The sequence below is a fragment of the Lepisma saccharinum genome, unplaced genomic scaffold (assembly GCF_977018435.1).
Source record: "Lepisma saccharinum unplaced genomic scaffold, izLepSacc3.1 HAP1_SCAFFOLD_41, whole genome shotgun sequence".
Classification (NCBI taxonomy): domain Eukaryota; kingdom Metazoa; phylum Arthropoda; class Insecta; order Zygentoma; family Lepismatidae; genus Lepisma; species Lepisma saccharinum.
Genome location: NW_028142901.1, coordinates 2,829,564 through 2,850,123, shown reverse-complemented (window position 1 = coordinate 2,850,123; position 20,560 = coordinate 2,829,564).

The following is a 20,560-nucleotide window of genomic DNA, read 5'->3' as shown; positions in this document are numbered from 1 at the left end:
TCGCGAAAAATTAAGTTTGGATCCAATTGTCGAAATATGATAATTAAACTGCTTTCAAGGCCGTGAAACGCATAATAATTCAACATCTTAAGGAAAATCATCTCTGGCTTGATCTGTAGAAGAAATGAGTTTCAAACGAGTACAATCGTTGGACACTAGTTTCTTGAAAAATCAAGTTTTGATCCTATAGTCGAAATGTGATAATTAATAGCTTTCCAGGCCGTGAAGAGCATAATAATTCAACATTTTAAGGGAACTCATCTCTGGCTTGGTCTGTAGAGGAGAAGAGTTTCAAACGAGTACAAGCATTGGACAGTTATTTCTCGAAAAATTAAGTTTTGAACCTATAGTCGAAATGTGATAATTAAAACGCTTTTCAGGCTGTGAAAAGCATAATAATTCAACATTTTAAGGAAAATCATCTCTGGCTTGGTCTGTAGAGAAAATGAGTTTCAAAATAGTACTAGCATGAAACGTCAATATCTCCAAAAATCAAGTTTTGATACTATTGTCGAAATATGATAATTAAAACGCTTTTCAGGCCGTGAAAAGCATAATAATTCAACATTTTAAGTGAAATCATCTCTGGCTTGGTCTGTAGAGAAAATGAGCTTCAAACGAGTACTATCATTTAACGTGAATTTAACGAAAAATCAAGTTTTGATAATATAGTCGAAATGTGATAATTAAAACGCTTTTCAAGCTGTGAAAAGCATAATAATTCAACATCTTAATGAAAATCATCTCTGGCTTGGTTTGTAAAGAAAATAAGTTTCAAACGAGTATTAGCATAGGACAGCAATTTCTTGAAAAAACATGTTTCGATCCTATATTCTAAATGTTATAATTAAAACGCTTTTCAGGCCGTGAAAAGCATAATAATTCAACCTTTTTAAGGAAAATCATCTCTAGCTTGGTCTGTAGAGAAAATGAGTTTCAAACGAGTACTAGCATTGGGCAGTAATTTCTTGAAAAATCAAGTTTTGAACCTATAGTCGAAATGTGATAATTAAAACGTTTTTCAGGCCGTGAAAAGCATAATAATTCAACATTTTAAGGAAAATCATCTTTGGCTTGGTCTGTAGAGAAAATGAGTTTCAAAATAGTACTAGCATGAAACGTTAATATCTCCAAAAATCAACTTTTGATCCTATTGTCGAAATATGGTAATTAAAACGCTTTTCAGGCCGTGAAGAGCATAATAATTCAACATTTTAAGGGAAATCATCTCTGGCTTGGTCTGTAGAGAAAATGAGTTTCAAACGAGTACTATCATTAAAGGTGAATTTAACGAAAAATCAAGTTTTGATCCTATAGTCGAAATGTGATAATTAAAACGCTTTTCAAGCTGTGAAAAGCATAATAATTCAACATATTAAGGAAAATCATCTCTGGCTTGGTCTGTAGAGAAAATGAGTTTCAAGGAGTACTAGCATGTGACGTGAATTTCGCGAAAAATTAAGTTTGGATCCAATAGTCGTAATATGATAATTAAACTGCTTTCAAGTCCGTGAAACGCATAATAATTCAACATCTTAAGGAAAATCATCTCTGGCTTGATCTGTAGAAGAAATGAGTTTCAAACGAGTACAATCGTTGGACCCAAGTTTCATGAAAAATCAAGTTTTGATCCTATAGTCGAAATGTGATAATTTAAACGCTTTTCAGGCCGTGAAAAGCATAATAATTCAACATTCTAAGGAAATTCATCTCTGGCTTGGTCTGTAGGGAAAATGAGATTCAAACGAGTACTAGCATGAAGCGCTTATATCTCGAGAATTCAAGTTTTGATCCTATAGTCGTAATATGATAATTAAGACACTCTTCAAACCGTGAAAAGCATAATAATTCAACATTTTAAGAAAATCATCTCTTGCTTGGTCTGTAGAGGAAATGAGTTTGAAAGGCGTACAATCGTTGGAAACTAGTTTCTTGAAAAATCAAGATTTGATCCTATAGTCCAAATGTGATAATTAAAACGCTTTTCAGGCCGTGAAAAGCATAATAATTCTACATTTTAAGGGAAATCATCTATGGCTTTGTCTGTAGAGAAAGTGAGTTTCAAACGAGTACTATCATTAAACGTGAATTTCTCGAAAAATCAAGTTTTGATCCTATAGACGAAATATGATAATTAAAACGCTTTTCAGGCCGTGAAAAGCATAATAATTCAACATTTTAAGAAAATCATCTCAGGCCTGGTCTGCGGAGAAAATTAGTATCAAACGAGTAGTAGCATTCAATGCGAATTTCTCTAAGAGTGAAGTGTTCTTCAACCTATAGTCCAAATGTGATAATTAAAAAGCTTTTCAAGCTCTGAAAAGCTAAATAATTCAACATTTTAATGAAAATCATCTCTGGCTTAGTCTGTATAGAAAATATGTTACGCATAGAATGCGAATTTCTCGAAAAATTAAGTTTTTATCCTGTGGTCTAAATGTGATAAATAAACGCTTTTCAGGCCGTGAAAAGCATAATAATTCAATATTTTAAGAAAATTCATCTCAGGCCTGGTCTGCAGAGATAATGAGTTTCAAACGCGTAGTAGCATTGAACGCGAATTTCTCTAAGAGTCAAGTGTTCAACCTATAGTCCAAATGTGATAATTAAAAAGTTTTCATTCTCTGAAAAGCTAAATAATTCAACGTCTTAACGAAAATCATCTCTTTCTTGCTGTGTAGAGAAAAGGAGTTTCAAACGAGTATTAGCATTGATCGCGAATTTCTCGAAAACTTAAGTTTTGATCCTATGGTCTAAATGTGATAAATAAACGCTTTTCAGGCAATGACAAGCATAATAATTCAACATTTTAAGGAAAATCATCTCTGGCTTGGTCTGCAGAGAAAATAAGTTAGCATTAAACGTTAATTTCTCGAAAAATCAAGTTTTGATCCTAAAGTTAATTAAAACTGCTTTCAAGGACGTGAAAAGCATAATAATTCAACATCTTAAGGAAAATCATCTCTGGCTTAATCTGTAGAAGAAATGAGTTTCAAACGAGTACAATCGTTGGACACTAGTTTCTTGAAAAATCAAGTTTTGATCCTATACTCGAAATGTGATAATTAAAACGCTTTTCAGGCCGTGAAAAGCATAATAATTCAACATTCTAAGGAAATTCATCTCTGGCTTGGTCTGTAGAGAAAATGAGTTTCAAACGAGTATTAGCATGAAACGCTAATATCTCAAGAAGTCAAGTTTTGATCCTATTATCGAAATATGATAATTAAGACACTCTGCAAACCGTGAAAAGCATAATAATTCAACATTTTAAGAAAATTCATCTCAGGCCTGGTCTGCAGAGATAATGAGTTTCAAACGCGTAGTAGCATTGAACGCGAATTTCTCTAAAAGTCAAGTGTTTAACCTATAGTCCAAATGTGATAATTAAAACGCTTTTCATACTCTGAAAAGCATAATAATTCAACATCTTAATGAAAATCATCTCTGGCTTGGTTTGTAAAGAAAATAAGTTTCAAACGAGTATTAGCATAGGACAGCAATTTCTTGAAAAAACATGTTTCGATCCTATTTTCTAAATGTTATAATTAAAACGCTTTTCAGGCTGTGAAAAGCATAATAATTCAACATTTTAAGGAAAATCATCTCTGGCTTGGTCTGTAGAGAAAATGAGTTTCAAAATAGTACTAGCATGAAACGTCAATATCTCCAAAAATCAAGTTTTGATACTATTGTCGAAATATGATAATTAAAACGCTTTTCAGGCCGTGAAAAGCATAATAATTCAACATTTTAAGTGAAATCATCTCTGGCTTGGTCTGTAGAGAAAATGAGCTTCAAACGAGTACTATCATTTAACGTGAATTTAACGAAAAATCAAGTTTTGATAATATAGTCGAAATGTGATAATTAAAACGCTTTTCAAGCTGTGAAAAGCATAATAATTCAACATCTTAATGAAAATCATCTCTGGCTTGGTTTGTAAAGAAAATAAGTTTCAAACGAGTATTAGCATAGGACAGCAATTTCTTGAAAAAACATGTTTCGATCCTATATTCTAAATGTTATAATTAAAACGCTTTTCAGGCCGTGAAAAGCATAATAATTCAACCTTTTTAAGGAAAATCATCTCTAGCTTGGTCTGTAGAGAAAATGAGTTTCAAACGAGTACTAGCATTGGGCAGTAATTTCTTGAAAAATCAAGTTTTGAACCTATAGTCGAAATGTGATAATTAAAACGTTTTTCAGGCCGTGAAAAGCATAATAATTCAACATTTTAAGGAAAATCATCTTTGGCTTGGTCTGTAGAGAAAATGAGTTTCAAAATAGTACTAGCATGAAACGTTAATATCTCCAAAAATCAACTTTTGATCCTATTGTCGAAATATGGTAATTAAAACGCTTTTCAGGCCGTGAAGAGCATAATAATTCAACATTTTAAGGGAAATCATCTCTGGCTTGGTCTGTAGAGAAAATGAGTTTCAAAAGAGTACTATCATTAAAGGTGAATTTAACGAAAAATCAAGTTTTAATCCTATAGTCGAAATGTGATAATTAAAACGCTTTTCAAGCTGTGAAAAGCATAATAATTCAACATATTAAGGAAAATCATCTCTGGCTTGGTCTGTAGAGAAAATGAGTTTCAAGGAGTACTAGCATGTGACGTGAATTTCGCGAAAAATTAAGTTTGGATCCAATAGTCGTAATATGATAATTAAACTGCTTTCAAGTCCGTGAAACGCATAATAATTCAACATCTTAAGGAAAATCATCTCTGGCTTGATCTGTAGAAGAAATGAGTTTCAAACGAGTACAATCGTTGGACACAAGTTTCATGAAAAATCAAGTTTTGATCCTATAGTCGAAATGTGATAATTTAAACGCTTTTCAGGCCGTGAAAAGCATAATAATTCAACATTCTAAGGAAATTCATCTCTGGCTTGGTCTGTAGGGAAAATGAGATTCAAACGAGTACTAGCATGAAGCGCTTATATCTCGAGAATTCAAGTTTTGATCCTATAGTCGTAATATGATAATTAAGACACTCTTCAAACCGTGAAAAGCATAATAATTCAACATTTTAAGAAAATCATCTCTTGCTTGGTCTGTAGAGGAAATGAGTTTGAAAGGCGTACAATCGTTGGAAACTAGTTTCTTGAAAAATCAAGATTTGATCCTATAGTCCAAATGTGATAATTAAAACGCTTTTCAGGCCGTGAAAAGCATAATAATTCTACATTTTAAGGGAAATCATCTATGGCTTTGTCTGTAGAGAAAGTGAGTTTCAAACGAGTACTAGCATTAAACGTGAATTTCTCGAAAAATCAAGTTTTGATCCTATAGACGAAATATGATAATTAAAACGCTTTTCAGGCCGTGAAAAGCATAATAATTCAACATTTTAAGAAAATCATCTCAGGCCTGGTCTGCGGAGAAAATTAGTATCAAACGAGTAGTAGCATTCAATGCGAATTTCTCTAAGAGTGAAGTGTTCTTCAACCTATAGTCCAAATGTGATAATTAAAAAGCTTTTCAAGCTCTGAAAAGCTAAATAATTCAACATTTTAATGAAAATCATCTCTGGCTTAGTCTGTATAGAAAATATGTTACGCATAGAATGCGAATTTCTCGAAAAATCAAGTTTTTATCCTGTGGTCTAAATGTGATAAATAAACGCTTTTCAGGCCGTGAAAAGCATAATAATTCAATATTTTAAGAAAATTCATCTCAGGCCTGGTCTGCAGAGATAATGAGTTTCAAACGCGTAGTAGCATTGAACGCGAATTTCTCTAAGAGTCAAGTGTTCAACCTATAGTCCAAATGTGATAATTAAAAAGTTTTCATTCTCTGAAAAGCTAAATAATTCAACGTCTTAACGAAAATCATCTCTTTCTTGCTGTGTAGAGAAAAGGAGTTTCAAACGAGTATTAGCATTGATCGCGAATTTCTCGAAAAATTAAGTTTTGATCCTATGGTCTAAATGTGAAAAATAAACGCTTTTCAGGCAATGACAAGCATAATAATTCAACATTTTAAGGAAAATCATCTCTGGCTTGGTCTGCAGAGAAAATAAGTTAGCATTAAACGTTAATTTCTCGAAAAATCAAGTTTTGATCCTAAAGTTAATTAAAACTGCTTTCAAGGACGTGAAAAGCATAATAATTCAACATCTTAAGGAAAATCATCTCTGGCTTAATCTGTAGAAGAAATGAGTTTCAAACGAGTACAATCGTTGGACACTAGTTTCTTGAAAAATCAAGTTTTGATCCTATACTCGAAATGTGATAATTAAAACGCTTTTCAGGCCGTGAAAAGCATAATAATTCAACATTCTAAGGAAATTCATCTCTGGCTTGGTCTGTAGAGAAAATGAGTTTCAAACGAGTACTAGCATGAAACGCTAATATCTCGAGAAGTCAAGTTTTGATCCTATTATCGAAATATGATAATTAAGACACTCTGCAAACCGTGAAAAGCATAATAATTCAACATTTTAATAAAATTCATCTCAGGCCTGGTCTGCAGAGATAATGAGTTTCAAACGCGTAGTAGCATTGAACGCGAATTTCTCTAAAAGTCAAGTGTTTAACCTATAGTCCAAATGTGATAATTAAAACGCTTTTCATACTCTGAAAAGCATAATAATTCAACATCTTAATGAAAATCATCTCTGGCTTGGTTTGTAAAGAAAATAAGTTTCAAACGAGTATTAGCATAGGACAGCAATTTCTTGAAAAAACATGTTTCGATCCTATTTTCTAAATGTTATAATTAAAACGCTTTTCAGGCCGTGAAAAGCATAATAATTCAACATTTTAAGGGAAACCATATCTGGCTTGGTCTTTAGAGAAAATGAGTTTCAAACGAGTACTATCATTAAACGTGAAATAAACGAAAATCAAGTTTTGATCCTATAGTCGAAATGTGATAATTAAAACGCTTTTCAAGCTGTGAAAAGCATAATAATTCAACATATTAAGGAAAATCATCTCTGGCTTGGTGTGTAGAGAAAATGAGTTTCAAGGAGTACCAGCATGAGACGTGAATTTCGCGAAAAATTAAGTTTGGATCCAATTGTCGAAATATGATAATTAAACTGCTTTCAAGGCCGTGAAACGCATAATAATTCAACATCTTAAGGAAAATCATCTCTGGCTTGATCTGTAGAAGAAATGAGTTTCAAACGAGTACAATCGTTGGACACTAGTTTCTTGAAAAATCAAGTTTTGATCCTATAGTCGAAATGTGATAATTAATAGCTTTCCAGGCCGTGAAGAGAATAATAATTCAACATTTTAAGGGAACTCATCTCTGGCTTGGTCTGTAGAGGAGAAGAGTTTCAAACGAGTACAAGCATTGGACAGTTATTTCTCGAAAAATTAAGTTTTGAACCTATAGTCGAAATGTGATAATTAAAACGCTTTTCAGGCTGTGAAAAGCATAATAATTCAACATTTTAAGGAAAATCATCTCTGGCTTGGTCTGTAGAGAAAATGAGTTTCAAAATAGTACTAGCATGAAACGTCAATTACTCCAAAAATCAAGTTTTGATACTATTGTCGAAATATGATAATTAAAACGCTTTTCAGGCCGTGAAAAGCATAATAATTCAACATTTTAAGTGAAATCATCTCTGGCTTGGTCTGTAGAGAAAATGAGCTTCAAACGAGTACTATCATTTAACGTGAATTTAACGAAAAATCAAGTTTTGATAATATAGTCGAAATGTGATAATTAAAACGCTTTTCAAGCTGTGAAAAGCATAATAATTCAACATCTTAATGAAAATCATCTCTGGCTTGGTTTGTAAAGAAAATAAGTTTCAAACGAGTATTAGCATAGGACAGCAATTTCTTGAAAAAACATGTTTCGATCCTATATTCTAAATGTTATAATTAAAACGCTTTTCAGGCCGTGAAAAGCATAATAATTCAACCTTTTTAAGGAAAATCATCTCTAGCTTGGTCTGTAGAGAAAATGAGTTTCAAACGAGTACTAGCATTGGGCAGTAATTTCTTGAAAAATCAAGTTTTGAACCTATAGTCGAAATGTGATAATTAAAACGTTTTTCAGGCCGTGAAAAGCATAATAATTCAACATTTTAAGGAAAATCATCTTTGGCTTGGTCTGTAGAGAAAATGAGTTTCAAAATAGTACTAGCATGAAACGTTAATATCTCCAAAAATCAACTTTTGATCCTATTGTCGAAATATGGTAATTAAAACGCTTTTCAGGCCGTGAAGAGCATAATAATTCAACATTTTAAGGGAAATCATCTCTGGCTTGGTCTGTAGAGAAAATGAGTTTCAAAAGAGTACTATCATTAAAGGTGAATTTAACGAAAAATCAAGTTTTAATCCTATAGTCGAAATGTGATAATTAAAACGCTTTTCAAGCTGTGAAAAGCATAATAATTCAACATATTAAGGAAAATCATCTCTGGCTTGGTCTGTAGAGAAAATGAGTTTCAAGGAGTACTAGCATGTGACGTGAATTTCGCGAAAAATTAAGTTTGGATCCAATAGTCGTAATATGATAATTAAACTGCTTTCAAGTCCGTGAAACGCATAATAATTCAACATCTTAAGGAAAATCATCTCTGGCTTGATCTGTAGAAGAAATGAGTTTCAAACGAGTACAATCGTTGGACACAAGTTTCATGAAAAATCAAGTTTTGATCCTATAGTCGAAATGTGATAATTTAAACGCTTTTCAGGCCGTGAAAAGCATAATAATTCAACATTGTAAGGAAATTCATCTCTGGCTTGGTCTGTAGGGAAAATGAGATTCAAACGAGTACTAGCATGAAGCGCTTATATCTCGAGAATTCAAGTTTTGATCCTATAGTCGTAATATGATAATTAAGACACTCTTCAAACCGTGAAAAGCATAATAATTCAACATTTTAAGAAAATCATCTCTTGCTTGGTCTGTAGAGGAAATGAGTTTGAAAGGCGTACAATCGTTGGAAACTAGTTTCTTGAAAAATCAAGATTTGATCCTATAGTCCAAATGTGATAATTAAAACGCTTTTCAGGCCGTGAAAAGCATAATAATTCTACATTTTAAGGGAAATCATCTATGGCTTTGTCTGTAGAGAAAGTGAGTTTCAAACGAGTACTAGCATTAAACGTGAATTTCTCGAAAAATCAAGTTTTGATCCTATAGACGAAATATGATAATTAAAACGCTTTTCAGGCCGTGAAAAGCATAATAATTCAACATTTTAAGAAAATCATCTCAGGCCTGGTCTGCGGAGAAAATTAGTATCAAACGAGTAGTAGCATTCAATGCGAATTTCTCTAAGAGTGAAGTGTTCTTCAACCTATAGTCCAAATGTGATAATTAAAAAGCTTTTCAAGCTCTGAAAAGCTAAATAATTCAACATTTTAATGAAAATCATCTCTGGCTTAGTCTGTATAGAAAATATGTTACGCATAGAATGCGAATTTCTCGAAAAATCAAGTTTTTATCCTGTGGTCTAAATGTGATAAATAAACGCTTTTCAGGCCGTGAAAAGCATAATAATTCAATATTTTAAGAAAATTCATCTCAGGCCTGGTCTGCAGAGATAATGAGTTTCAAACGCGTAGTAGCATTGAACGCGAATTTCTCTAAGAGTCAAGTGTTCAACCTATAGTCCAAATGTGATAATTAAAAAGTTTTCATTCTCTGAAAAGCTAAATAATTCAACGTCTTAACGAAAATCATCTCTTTCTTGCTGTGTAGAGAAAAGGAGTTTCAAACGAGTATTAGCATTGATCGCGAATTTCTCGAAAACTTAAGTTTTGATCCTATGGTCTAAATGTGAAAAATAAACGCTTTTCAGGCAATGACAAGCATAATAATTCAACATTTTAAGGAAAATCATCTCTGGCTTGGTCTGCAGAGAAAATAAGTTAGCATTAAACGTTAATTTCTCGAAAAATCAAGTTTTGATCCTAAAGTTAATTAAAACTGCTTTCAAGGACGTGAAAAGCATAATAATTCAACATCTTAAGGAAAATCATCTCTGGCTTAATCTGTAGAAGAAATGAGTTTCAAACGAGTACAATCGTTGGACACTAGTTTCTTGAAAAATCAAGTTTTGATCCTATACTCGAAATGTGATAATTAAAACGCTTTTCAGGCCGTGAAAAGCATAATAATTCAACATTCTAAGGAAATTCATCTCTGGCTTGGTCTGTAGAGAAAATGAGTTTCAAACGAGTACTAGCATGAAACGCTAATATCTCAAGAAGTCAAGTTTTGATCCTATTATCGAAATATGATAATTAAGACACTCTGCAAACCGTGAAAAGCATAATAATTCAACATTTTAAGAAAATTCATCTCAGGCCTGGTCTGCAGAGATAATGAGTTTCAAACGCGTAGTAGCATTGAACGCGAATTTCTCTAAAAGTCAAGTGTTTAACCTATAGTCCAAATGTGATAATTAAAACGCTTTTCATACTCTGAAAAGCATAATAATTCAACATCTTAATGAAAATCATCTCTGGCTTGGTTTGTAAAGAAAATAAGTTTCAAACGAGTATTAGCATAGGACAGCAATTTCTTGAAAAAACATGTTTCGATCCTATTTTCTAAATGTTATAATTAAAACGCTTTTCAGGCCGTGAAAAGCATAATAATTCAACGTTTTTAAGGAAAATCATCTCTAGCTTGGTCTGTAGAGAAAATGAGTTTCACACGAGTACTAGCATTGGGCAGTAATTTCTTGAAAAATCAAGTTTTGAACCTATAGTCGAAATGTGATAATTAAAACGTTTTTCAGGCCGTGAAAAGCATAATAATTCAACATTTTAAGGAACATCATCTCTGGCTTGGTCTGTAAAGAAAATGATTTTCAAACGAGTAGTAGGATTTAACGCGAATTTCTCTGAAAGTCAAGGGTTCAACCTATAGTCCAAATGTGATAATTAAAACGCATTTCATAATCTGAAAAGCATAATATTTCAACATCTTAATGAGAATCACCTATGGCTTGGTCTGTAAAGAAAATAAGTTTCGAACGAGTATTAGCACTGAACGCGAATTTATCGAAAACTCAAGTTTTGAACATATTGTCTAAATGTGATAATTAGAACGCTTTTCAGGCCGTGAGAAGCATAATAATTCATCATTTTAAGGAAAATCATCTATGGCTTGGTCTGTAGAAAAAATGAGTTTCAAGGAGTACTAGTATGAGACGTGAATTTCGCGAAAATTAAGTTTCGATCCTATAGTCCAAATGTGATAATTAAACTGCTTTCAAGGCCGTGAAAAGCATAATAATTCAACATTTTATGGAAAATCATCTCTGGCTTGTTCTGTAAAGAAAATGATTTTCAAACGAGTATTAGCATTGAATGATAATTTCTCGAAAATTCAAGTGTTAAACCTATAGTCCAAATGTGATAATTAAAGAGTTTCAAAAGAGTTTCAAACGAGTACTAGCATTTAACAGTAATTTCTCGAAAAATTAAGTTTTGAACCTATAGTCGAAATGTGATAATTAAAACGCTTTTCACGCCGTGAAAAGCATAATAATTCAACATTTTAAGGAAAATCATCTCTGGCTTGGTCTGTAGAGAAAATGAGTTTAAAAATAGTACTAGCATGAAACGTTAATATCTCCAAAAATCTAGTTTTGATCCTATTGTCGAAATATGATAATTAAAACGCTTTTCAGGCCGTGAAAAACATAATAATTCAACATTTTAAGGGAAACCATGGTCTTTAGAGAAAATGAGTTTCAAACGAGTACTATCATTAAACGTGAATTAAACGAAAATCAAGTTTTGATCCTATAGTCGAAATGTGATAATTAAAACGCTTTTCAAGCTGTGAAAAGCATAATAATTCAACATATTAAGGAAAATCATCTCTGGCTTGGTGTGTAGAGAAAATGAGTTTCAAGGAGTACCAGCATGAGACGTGAATTTCGCGAAAAATTAAGTTTGGATCCAATTGTCGAAATATGATAATTAAACTGCTTTCAAGGCCGTGAAACGCATAATAATTCAACATCTTAAGGAAAATCATCTCTGGCTTGATCTGTAGAAGAAATGAGTTTCAAACGAGTACAATCGTTGGACACTAGTTTCTTGAAAAATCAAGTTTTGATCCTATAGTCGAAATGTGATAATTAATAGCTTTCCAGGCCGTGAAGAGCATAATAATTCAACATTTTAAGGGAACTCATCTCTGGCTTGGTCTGTAGAGGAGAAGAGTTTCAAACGAGTACAAGCATTGGACAGTTATTTCTCGAAAAATTAAGTTTTGAACCTATAGTCGAAATGTGATAATTAAAACGCTTTTCAGGCTGTGAAAAGCATAATAATTCAACATTTTAAGGAAAATCATCTCTGGCTTGGTCTGTAGAGAAAATGAGTTTCAAAATAGTACTAGCATGAAACGTCAATATCTCGAGAAATCAAGTTTTGATACTATTGTCGAAATATGATAATTAAAACGCTTTTCAGGCCGTGAAAAGCATAATAATTCAACATTTTAAGTGAAATCATCTCTGGCTTGGTCTGTAGAGAAAATGAGTTTCAAACGAGTGCTATCATTTAACGTGAATTTAACGAAAAATCAAGTTTTGATCCTATAGTCGAAATGTGATAATTAAAACGCTTTTCAAGCTGTGAAAAGCATAATAATTCAACATCTTAATGAAAATCATCTCTGGCTTGGTTTGTAAAGAAAATAAGTTTCAAACGAGTATTAGCATAGGACAGCAATTTCTTGAAAAAACATGTTTCGATCCTATATTCTAAATGTTATAATTCAAACGCTTTTCAGGCCGTGAAAAGCATAATAATTCAACCTTTTTAAGGAAAATCATCTCTAGCTTGGTCTGTAGAGAAAATGAGTTTCAAACGAGTACTAGCATTGGGCAGTAATTTCTTGAAAAATCAAGTTTTGAACCTATAGTCGAAATGTGATAATTAAAACGTTTTTCAGGCCGTGAAAAGCATAATAATTCAACATTTTAAGGAAAATCATCTTTGGCTTGGTCTGTAGAGAAAATGAGTTTCAAAATAGTACTAGCATGAAACGTTAATATCTCCAAAAATCAAGTTTTGATCCTATTGTCGAAATATGGTAATTAAAACGCTTTTCAGGCCGTGAAGAGCATAATAATTCAACATTTTAAGGGAAATCATCTCTGGCTTGGTCTGTAGAGAAAATGAGTTTCAAAAGAGTACTATCATTAAAGGTGAATTTAACGAAAAATCAAGTTTTGATCCTATAGTCGAAATGTGATAATTAAAACGCTTTTCAAGCTGTGAAAAGCATAATAATTCAACATATTAAGGAAAATCATCTCTGGCTTGGTCTGTAGAGAAAATGAGTTTCAAGGAGTACTAGCATGTGACGTGAATTTCGCGAAAAATTAAGTTTGGATCCAATAGTCGTAATATGATAATTAAACTGCTTTCAAGTCCGTGAAACGCATAATAATTCAACATCTTAAGGAAAATCATCTCTGGCTTGATCTGTAGAAGAAATGAGTTTCAAACGAGTACAATCGTTGGACACAAGTTTCATGAAAAATCAAGTTTTGATCCTATAGTCGAAATGTGATAATTAAAACGCTTTTCAGGCCGTGAAAAGCATAATAATTCAACATTCTAAGGAAATTCATCTCTGGCTTGGTCTGTAGGGAAAATGATATTCAAACGAGTACTAGCATGAAGCGCTTATATCTCGAGAATTCAAGTTTTGATCCTATAGTCGTAATATGATAATTAAGACACTCTTCAAACCGTGAAAAGCATAATAATTCAACATTTTAAGAAAATCATCTCTTGCTTGGTCTGTAGAGGAAATGAGTTTGAAAGGCGTACAATCGTTGGAAACTAGTTTCTTGAAAAATCAAGATTTGATCCTATAGTCCAAATGTGATAATTAAAACGCTTTTCAGGCCGTGAAAAGCATAATAATTCTACATTTTAAGGGAAATCATCTATGGCTTTGTCTGTAGAGAAAGTGAGTTTCAAACGAGTACTAGCATTAAACGTGAATTTCTCGAAAAATCAAGTTTTGATCCTATAGACGAAATATGATAATTAAAACGCTTTTCAGGCCGTGAAAAGCATAATAATTCAACATTTTAAGAAAATCATCTCAGGCCTGGTCTGCGGAGAAAATTAGTATCAAACGAGTAGTAGCATTCAATGCGAATTTCTCTAAGAGTGAAGTGTTCTTCAACCTATAGTCCAAATGTGATAATTAAAAAGCTTTTCAAGCTCTGAAAAGCTAAATAATTCAACATTTTAATGAAAATCATCTCTGGCTTAGTCTGTATAGAAAATATGTTACGCATAGAATGCGAATTTCTCGAAAAATCAAGTTTTTATCCTGTGGTCTAAATGTGATAAATAAACGCTTTTCAGGCCGTGAAAAGCATAATAATTCAATATTTTAAGAAAATTCATCTCAGGCCTGGTCTGCAGAGATAATGAGTTTCAAACGCGTAGTAGCATTGAACGCGAATTTCTCTAAGAGTCAAGTGTTCAACCTATAGTCCAAATGTGATAATTAAAAAGTTTTCATTCTCTGAAAAGCTAAATAATTCAACGTCTTAACGAAAATCATCTCTTTCTTGCTGTGTAGAGAAAAGGAGTTTCAAACGAGTATTAGCATTGATCGCGAATTTCTCGAAAACTTAAGTTTTGATCCTATGGTCTAAATGTGATAAATAAACGCTTTTCAGGCAATGACAAGCATAATAATTCAACATTTTAAGGAAAATCATCTCTGGCTTGGTCTGCAGAGAAAATAAGTTAGCATTAAACGTTAATTTCTCGAAAAATCAAGTTTTGATCCTAAAGTTAATTAAAACTGCTTTCAAGGACGTGAAAAGCATAATAATTCAACATCTTAAGGAAAATCATCTCTGGCTTAATCTGTAGAAGAAATGAGTATCAAACGAGTACAATCGTTGGACACTAGTTTCTTGAAAAATCAAGTTTTGATCCTATACTCGAAATGTGATAATTAAAACGCTTTTCAGGCCGTGAAAGGCATAATAATTCTACATTTTAAGGGAAATCATCTATGGCTTTGTCTGTAGAGAAAGTGAGTTTCAAACGAGTACTAGCATTAAACGTGAATTTCTCGAAAAATCAAGTTTTGATCCTATAGACGAAATATGATAATTAAAACGCTTTTCAGGCCGTGAAAAGCATAATAATTCAGCATTTTAAGAAAAATCATCTCAGGCCTGGTCTGCGGAGAAAATGAGTATTAAACGAGTAGTAGCATTGAACGCGAATTTCTCTGAGAGTCAGGTGTTCAACCTATAGTCCAAATGTGATAATTAAAAAGTTTTCATTCTCTGAAAAGCTAAATAATTCAACGTCTTAATGAAAATCATCTCTTTCTTGCTGTGTAGAGAAAAGGAGTTTCAAACGAGTATTAGCATTGATCGCGAATTTCTCGAAAACTTAAGTTTTGATCCTATGGTCTAAATGTGATAAATAAACGCTTTTCAGGCCGTGAAAAGCATAATAATTCAACATTTTAAGCAAAATCATCTCTGGCTTGGTCTGCAGAGAAAATGAGTTTCAAACGAGTACTAGCATTAAACGTTAATTTCTGGAAAAATCAAGTTTTGATCCTATAGTCGAAATATGATAATTAAAACGCTTTTCAGGCCGTGAAAAGCATAATAATTCAACATTTTAAGAAAATCATCTCAGGCCTGGTCTGCGGAGAAAATTAGTATCAAACGAGTAGTAGCATTCAATGCGAATTTCTCTAAGAGTGAAGTGTTCTTCAACCTATAGTCCAAATGTGATAATTAAAAAGCTTTTCAAGCTCTGAACAGCTAAATAATTCAACATTTTAATGAAAATCATCTCTGGCTTAGTCTGTAAAGAAAATATGTTTCGCATAGAATGCGAATTTCTCGAAAAATCAAGTTTTTATCCTATGGTCTAAATGTGATAAATAAACGCTTTTCAGGCAATGACAAGCATAATAATTCAACATTTTAAGGAAAATCATCTCTGGCTTGGTCTGCAGAGAAAATAAGTTAGCATTAAACGTTAATTTCTCGAAAAATCAAGTTTTGATCCTAAAGTTAATTAAAACGCTTTTGAAGCTGTGAAAAGCATAATAATTCAACATATTAAGGAAAATCATCTCTGTCTTGGTCTGTAGAGAAAATGAGTTTCAAGCAGTACTAGCATGAGAAGTGAATTTCGCGAAAAATTAAGTTTGGATCCAATAGTCGAAATATGATAATTAAACTGCTTTCAAGGACGTGAAAAGCATAATAATTCAACATCTTAAGGAAAATCATCTCTGGCTTAATCTGTAGAAGAAATGAGTTTCAAACGAGTACAATCGTTGGACACTAGTTTCTTGAAAAATCAAGTTTTGATCCTATACTCGAAATGTGATAATTAATAGCTTTCCAGGCCGTGAAAAGCATAATAATTCAACATTCTAAGGAAATTCATCTCTGGCTTGGTCTGTAGAGAAAATGAGTTTCAAACGAGTACTAGCATGAAACGCTAATATCTCGAGAAGTCAAGTTTTGATCCTATTATCGAAATATGATAATTAAGACACTCTGCAAACCGTGAAAAGCATAATAATTCAACATTTTAATAAAATTCATCTCAGGCCTGGTCTGCAGAGATAATGAGTTTCAAACGCGTAGTAGCATTGAACGCGAATTTCTCTAAAAGTCAAGTGTTTAACCTATAGTCCAAATGTGATAATTAAAACGCTTTTCATACTCTGAAAAGCATAATAATTCAACATCTTAATGAAAATCATCTCTGGCTTGGTTTGTAAAGAAAATAAGTTTCAAACGAGTATTAGCATAGGACAGCAATTTCTTGAAAAAACATGTTTCGATCCTATTTTCTAAATGTTATAATTAAAACGCTTTTCAGGCCGTGAAAAGCATAATAATTCAACATTTTAAGGGAAACCATATCTGGCTTGGTCTTTAGAGAAAATGAGTTTCAAACGAGTACTATCATTAAACGTGAAATAAACGAAAATCAAGTTTTGATCCTATAGTCGAAATGTGATAATTAAAACGCTTTTCAAGCTGTGAAAAGCATAATAATTCAACATATTAAGGAAAATCATCTCTGGCTTGGTGTGTAGAGAAAATGAGTTTCAAGGAGTACCAGCATGAGACGTGAATTTCGCGAAAAATTAAGTTTGGATCCAATTGTCGAAATATGATAATTAAACTGCTTTCAAGGCCGTGAAACGCATAATAATTCAACATCTTAAGGAAAATCATCTCTGGCTTGATCTGTAGAAGAAATGAGTTTCAAACGAGTACAATCGTTGGACACTAGTTTCTTGAAAAATCAAGTTTTGATCCTATAGTCGAAATGTGATAATTAATAGCTTTCCAGGCCGTGAAGAGAATAATAATTCAACATTTTAAGGGAACTCATCTCTGGCTTGGTCTGTAGAGGAGAAGAGTTTCAAACGAGTACAAGCATTGGACAGTTATTTCTCGAAAAATTAAGTTTTGAACCTATAGTCGAAATGTGATAATTAAAACGCTTTTCAGGCTGTGAAAAGCATAATAATTCAACATTTTAAGGAAAATCATCTCTGGCTTGGTCTGTAGAGAAAATGAGTTTCAAAATAGTACTAGCATGAAACGTCAATTACTCCAAAAATCAAGTTTTGATACTATTGTCGAAATATGATAATTAAAACGCTTTTCAGGCCGTGAAAAGCATAATAATTCAACATTTTAAGTGAAATCATCTCTGGCTTGGTCTGTAGAGAAAATGAGCTTCAAACGAGTACTATCATTTAACGTGAATTTAACGAAAAATCAAGTTTTGATAATATAGTCGAAATGTGATAATTAAAACGCTTTTCAAGCTGTGAAAAGCATAATAATTCAACATCTTAATGAAAATCATCTCTGGCTTGGTTTGTAAAGAAAATAAGTTTCAAACGAGTATTAGCATAGGACAGCAATTTCTTGAAAAAACATGTTTCGGTCCTATATTCTAAATGTTATAATTAAAACGCTTTTCAGGCCGTGAAAAGCATAATAATTCAACCTTTTTAAGGAAAATCATCTCTAGCTTGGTCTGTAGAGAAAATGAGTTTCAAACGAGTACTAGCATTGGGCAGTAATTTCTTGAAAAATCAAGTTTTGAACCTATAGTCGAAATGTGATAATTAAAACGTTTTTCAGGCCGTGAAAAGCATAATAATTCAACATTTTAAGGAAAATCATCTTTGGCTTGGTCTGTAGAGAAAATGAGTTTCAAAATAGTACTAGCATGAAACGTTAATATCTCCAAAAATCAAGTTTTGATCCTATTGTCGAAATATGGTAATTAAAACGCTTTTCAGGCCGTGAAGAGCATAATAATTCAACATTTTAAGGGAAATCATCTCTGGCTTGGTCTGTAGAGAAAATGAGTTTCAAACGAGTACTATCATTAAAGGTGAATTTAACGAAAAATCAAGTTTTGATCCTATAGTCGAAATGTGATCATTAAAACGCTTTTCAAGCTGTGAAAAGCATAATAATTCAACATATTAAGGAAAATCATCTCTGGCTTGGTCTGTAGAGAAAATGAGTTTCAAGGAGTACTAGCATGTGACGTGAATTTCGCGAAAAATTAAGTTTGGATCCAATAGTCGTAATATGATAATTAAACTGCTTTCAAGTCCGTGAAACGCATAATAATTCAACATCTTAAGGAAAATCATCTCTGGCTTGATCTGTAGAAGAAATGAGTTTCAAACGAGTACAATCGTTGGACACAAGTTTCATGAAAAATCAAGTTTTGATCCTATAGTCGAAATGTGATAATTTAAACGCTTTTCAGGCCGTGAAAAGCATAATAATTCAACATTCTAAGGAAATTCATCTCTGGCTTGGTCTGTAGGGAAAATGAGATTCAAACGAGTACTAGCATGAAGCGCTTATATCTCGAGAATTCAAGTTTTGATCCTATAGTCGTAATATGATAATTAAGACACTCTTCAAACCGTGAAAAGCATAATAATTCAACATTTTAAGAAAATCATCTCTTGCTTGGTCTGTAGAGGAAATGAGTTTGAAAGGCGTACAATCGTTGGAAACTAGTTTCTTGAAAAATCAAGATTTGATCCTATAGTCCAAATGTGATAATTAAAACGCTTTTCAGGCCGTGAAAAGCATAATAATTCTACATTTTAAGGGAAATCATCTATGGCTTTGTCTGTAGAGAAAGTGAGTTTCAAACGAGTACTAGCATTAAACGTGAATTTCTCGAAAAATCAAGTTTTGATCCTATAGACGAAATATGATAATTAAAACGCTTTTCAGGCCGTGAAAAGCATAATAATTCAACATTTTAAGAAAATCATCTCAGGCCTGGTCTGCGGAGAAAATTAGTATCAAACGAGTAGTAGCATTCAATGCGAATTTCTCTAAGAGTGAAGTGTTCTTCAACCTATAGTCCAAATGTGATAATTAAAAAGCTTTTCAAGCTCTGAAAAGCTAAATAATTCAACATTTTAATGAAAATCATCTCTGGCTTAGTCTGTATAGAAAATATGTTACGCATAGAATGCGAATTTCTCGAAAAATCAAGTTTTTATCCTGTGGTCTAAATGTGATAAATAAACGCTTTTCAGGCCGTGAAAAGCATAATAATTCAATATTTTAAGAAAATTCATCTCAGGCCTGGTCTGCAGAGATAATGAGTTTCAAACGCGTAGTAGCATTGAACGCGAATTTCTCTAAGAGTCAAGTGTTCAACCTATAGTCCAAATGTGATAATTAAAAAGTTTTCATTCTCTGAAAAGCTAAATAATTCAACGTCTTAACGAAAATCATCTCTTTCTTGCTGTGTAGAGAAAAGGAGTTTCAAACGAGTATTAGCATTGATCGCGAATTTCTCGAAAACTTAAGTTTTGATCCTATGGTCTAAATGTGATAAATATACGCTTTTCAGGCAATGACAAGCATAATAATTCAACATTTTAAGGAAAATCATCTCTGGCTTGGTCTGCAGAGAAAATAAGTTAGCATTAAACGTTAATTTCTCGAAAAATCAAGTTTTGATCCTAAAGTTAATTAAAACTGCTTTCAAGGACGTGAAAAGCATAATAATTCAACATCTTAAGGAAAATCATCTCTGGCTTAATCTGTAGAAGAAATGAGTTTCAAACGAGTACAATCGTTGGACACTAGTTTCTTGAAAAATCAAGTTTTGATCCTATACTCGAAATGTGATAATTAAAACGCTTTTCAGGCCGTGAAAAGCATAATAATTCAACATTCTAAGGAAATTCATCTCTGGCTTGGTCTGTAGAGAAAATGAGTTTCAAACGAGTACTAGCATTGGGCAGTAATTTCTTGAAAAATCAAGTTTTGAACCTATAGTCGAAATGTGATAATTAAAACGTTTTTCAGGCCGTGAAAAGCATAATAATTCAACATCTTAATGAAAATCATCTCTGGCTTGGTTTGTAAAGAAAATAAGTTTCAAACGAGTATTAGCATAGGACAGCAATTTCTTGAAAAAACATGTTTCGATCCTATTTTCTAAATGTTATAATTAAAACGCTTTTCAGGCCGTGAAAAGCATAATAATTCAACCTTTTTAAGGAA